This window comes from Apium graveolens, chromosome 2 (assembly GCF_009905375.1).
Source record: "Apium graveolens cultivar Ventura chromosome 2, ASM990537v1, whole genome shotgun sequence".
Classification (NCBI taxonomy): Eukaryota; Viridiplantae; Streptophyta; class Magnoliopsida; order Apiales; family Apiaceae; genus Apium; species Apium graveolens.
In genome coordinates, this window is record NC_133648.1 from 4,140,543 (window position 1) to 4,145,343 (window position 4,801).

The 4,801-nt window shown below is 34.5% G+C and overlaps 1 long non-coding RNA gene across 1 annotated transcript; it reads right to left on the bottom strand.

Annotated features, from left to right (window-relative positions):
• Nucleotides 1-402: 402 nt before the first annotated feature.
• LOC141705631 (uncharacterized) lies at nt 403-1,497 on the bottom strand. The gene is made up of 3 exons (XR_012568423.1): nt 1,398-1,497; nt 795-1,313; nt 403-494 (listed from the first exon to the last, which is right to left on the bottom strand). It is a non-coding gene; the product is annotated as an uncharacterized LOC141705631 (long non-coding RNA).
• Nucleotides 1,498-4,801: the final 3,304 nt, after the last annotated feature.

A 4,801-nucleotide genomic window follows, 5' to 3' on the forward strand; every position in this document is an offset into this window, starting at 1 on the left:
GTTTCGAGGGTTCAAGATCAAGGTTCTGGAAGAATCGGGTAAATGGGTTTGTATGTATCTTTTATAGGTAGGTTCCTGTCAAAATCTGGAAAGTCTCAAGATAACTTTGGAAATCAATTCATAATCACTACAAGAAATTTGCAGTTTAATTTAAAAACTGGGGAGTAGATCCACCAGACCACTATCAGATATACCCTAAATACTGGATTAGACTAAGAGCTCAGGGGAACCTAACTAAACGAATTTATGCTATTTGAATAAAGAGATAAGAAATCAATAGAATTTTATACAACAACCAAACTATAGCTGAAAACCATCAAGGATCATTAATATCTTTGACCACCGCTAAAGCTTAAACATGCTTAAGCGCTTCCATTTTCATCAAATCAAGCTGTTGATTAAGAAACTAGAATATGAATTTAGTCCACAGGTACTTCGAAACACAAATCCATCACGTCAAAGCTTTTTGAATCCACAAAACACATCAGGGCATCCTATACATTTAACCACCAAAAAGTAACATACAAATGGAAAGTTAACTGTTCCCGACTATCGATTCATGCATAAGGTTTAATTTATGATCCTTTTAAACTTTTGAACCAGCAGGGAAGGTGTAGAGACTAATTAGGTGTTACATGGAAGATACTAGCATCTACATGTGCACATGAGACTTTATGAGCCATATAGTCTAAACATTTGTAAAAACAATAATTTTTTTTTCATAATTAACCTTAAAATTACAATATACTATAAGTTAATTTTCTATGACAAGCATATATTTGAAAGGGAATTACCGAAACAGGGCGTAAACTATTCATATGTCTTCTTTCTCATTTTCGCTGTTCAATGGAAAATATTTAGAACGGGTTGCACTAAATACGTCTTCAAAGTTTTCCTTCTCCTGGTCGTACCTAAATGGAAAGGTCTTCAAAAACAGCTCATATGCTGCTTCGTAACTGTTGCAATAAGTAATTCCTTGATCAAAATAATGTCCAAACGATCCAAAAGTCACCAGCGCCAGAGTGAATTATTTTTTCAGCATTTTGAGTAATTTCTTCCTTGAAAAAATGAGGAAAGAGCGGAATCAAGTGCTTCCCCTTGAATTCTGCAGAACCGCTAGTCAGCATCCAATGAGAGGCAATGTCATGGGCAGATTCATTCATTGGAATGTAGACTACCTCAAACTTATCAATAGTCCAACTTGCAACTAAATGATAATACTGTAATCTAGATAGAAATTCACTACATCCTGAAGCTCGTACAAATAGGAACACAACTGGAGCCCCAAAGAGTTTGCAGACTTTAAATTTCTCCTGCACGGGGAAAAACAGTGTCAACGAGAATACAATATATAGATATGCATAAAGAAAATCGTTATATCTATGTAACGAACTAACCAATCCTCCTTTAGCATCATCCAAATCCCTAGCATGAAGTAGCTCAATATTTGGTTCTAAAATAGAGGACAATTTCTTCCCTCTTATTGCAATTGTACTCGGTAATTCCTCCATTGCAATAAAAGGATAATTTGTGAATCCAGTCTCCTTCAGGACCTGAAATCCATTTTCCTCGAAGTACTTTTCTTTAGAGTGAATTATGAACAAGTTCGATGCATTAGAATCATTGCACTGTTTTGTGCGCATAAAGACTCGCCACAACTGCCTACATTTGGGGTCTTCAAAAGGGACGGCCAACCATGGCATGTCGCCGAACACCTTCCAGAATTCTAACTCGCGTTTCCATTTATTGAATCTGCCCGATTGAATAATGGCACGCTGCCCAAAAGAAACAGGGAACACAACCACCACCTCAAAATTTTTGTGCAGTTCATAAACCTGCTTCAGTTCCTCCGTCCGCTTTCTGCACTCTAAATTATCTTCATAAAATAAGAGGCAGACAATCTTCTGCTGCAGTTCGGAAATAGGTACCTGATTTGATTCCATTAGAATTTTTTTTTGTTAGGATAGCACGTGATGACATAGAAAAGTTCTTAAAAGGAAAGTGTTGTCACAATGACTCAACTTAAGTTTAACTTGTTAATCTACTCAAGCTTTTACACATGGCAAGTTTGAATCCTAATTAAAAACATATAACTTTAAACATTGACTTAAACTGAAATTCAAAATTTTGTATATATTATGGCCGATGAAAGTACCTTTGTGCAATCATTTGAGATCACAAAATCACGACCTGGCCTGCACAAAAGGGTGCCCAAGTCATGTTTGCCACTGCGCATAGCTTCATCTTCGCGCGCCAATTGTTGGATCTTTTCTATGGTAAAGGGATAAGCTTCGGCTCCATGCCACTTGATAAAGTCACTGTCAAATATACTCACAACTTTTCTGCAGTAACTATTCATAGGACTAAGGATAACATAGGTTGTTTCATGATCTTTCGGGAGACCAAGAGTACTCGCTATTTGATTCAAGCATTCATGATTATCGATATGGATATCCTGGAACGGTGTGTAAAATTTCAAATTCAAATGATGCTGGTACGGATTGAAGATGTCCTCATCATCATCTGAATGTTCTTTCTCAAGATCAGCTTGAAAATGTGTAGGCACACAAATAACCTTAAATTTGGCACCGGAAGACTCAATTTGATGTTGAACGTCCCTCAACATGATAGTATCAAGAACAGTGGATTTCGCATGAGCAGAAGACATAGAGAGCATAAAAATGCACACGTATTTATCAGTATACCATTCCTGCAACTCCTGTAGATGAAGCAGAAATTGCATTAGACTTAGCTAGCTAGGATCGGAGTTGATGACGAGTTAAGATCTAGTGAAATTAAGATATGTAAAAAAAGAGAAAAGTGGAGTGAAAAGAGATATAAAATTAACCTTGACGAGATAACCTTTGGTGACTATGTATTCCGGGGATACCAGAATATCTTCTAGAATAACCTCATCTCCGCGTTTTACTCTGAGAGTAATCGGCTCTATAGACCAGATTGAATCCTCTAGCATGTTCTTTTGCTTCAACCCAGGATTAGTGTTGGTTCTATCTTGTACTCTATTCTTCCGCGGCTGCATGTTACAAGTAAAATCTTTGTCTATTAAAATTAAAATTTAATCACCAAATTAAAGCCCTATAATATATGATTGTAATGAATGAATGAAGTGTATCAAACCCTAACTTACATCCAACTTTTATCAATGGTCTGGATGTATTTATAGAGTATTCGGTAGATTGAGCAGGAAAATCTCAAGTATATATGGAATTGGTTTTGTCAAACTGCATGTACTCCCTCCGTCCCCGCCAATTGTTTATATTTGGTTTGGGCACGAGGTGAAATATGTATAAAGCAGTAAAAAAGAGAAAAGAAAGTGAGTAGTGGGACCCATATATTTTTAATGTATAAAAAAGAGATAGTGGAGTAAAAGCAGTGCGAAAAAGAAAAAAATGTGAATGTGATGGGACCCATTTACTATATTTGATAAGTTTCGAAACACTACAAGAAAACAAGGCTAAATACAACCGCACAAATACAACTGTTATCAAATTCAACCGTTTTCGGTTAAAATTAAGGGCGCGGCTAAATACAACCGCATGCGGTCGTATTTAAATACGGTCGTATATACGCGGTCGAATTTAGTACTAATTACAACCGAATAAATACAATCGTATTTATATACAACCGTATACGGTTGAGTTTAGGCGTGCTCCTAAATTCAACCGCATTCGGTCGAATTTAGTCTTACTAATTACAACTGAATAAATACAACCGTATTTATATACAACTCTATACGGTTGAGTTTAGGCGTGCTCCTAAATTCAACCGCATTCGGTCGAATTTAGCCTTACTAATTACAACTGAATAAATACAACCGTATTTATATACAACTCTATACGGTTGAGTTTAGGCGTGCTCCTAAATTCAATCGCATTCGGTCGAATTTAGCCTTACTAATTACAACCGAGTAAATACAACTCTATTTATATACAACCGTATACGGTTGAGTTTAGGTGTGTTCCTAAATTCAACCGCATTCGGTCGAATTTAGCCTTGCCAAAAAATGGAGGGAATTTTCCCGCCAGCGAATTTTGTACTAAATTCAACCGATTTCGGTCGAATTATTTTTAAAAATGGCAGCAAATTTCTGGAAAAAAAATATAAAATAAAATTTACACGAAATTTATATTTTAGTTCTTGCAAAAAAGTTATTATGGTAGTTAGATATTTATCGTTCAATTAATATTTATAGTTTGAGTTTCAATTTATTTTGTATTTGTTTTAAATTATAATCCAACCATACATATATGAAAATTGTCAAAAAAAAAAGTTCACCGAAAAATGTAAGTAATTTGAGTATTTAAATTTTAACTATTTTGACATCCGTACGGTTGGATCATTCATTAATATTTTTAAAAATATCGAAACATCGATATGGGATTAAACACTAGTTAGAAGTTCAAACTACTCTTTGACTATTAAAAAGACAAACCAAATTATATTTATTTTTTTCTAAAATTTTTGTCATGTCACTAAAATATACAGATCTTGACATCCGTACGGCTGGATCATTCATTAATATTTTTAAAAATATCGAAACATCAATATGAGATTAAATACTAGTTAGAAGTACTGGTCAAACTACTCTTTGACTCTTAAAAAGGCAAACTAAATATATTTATTTTTTTCTAAATTTTTTGTCATATCACTAAAATATACAGATCTTGACATCTATACGGTTGGATCGTTCATTAATATTTTTAAAAATATCAAATCATCAATATGTGATTAAACACTAGTTAGGAGTACTCGTCAAATTACTAGTTGACTGTTAAAAAAA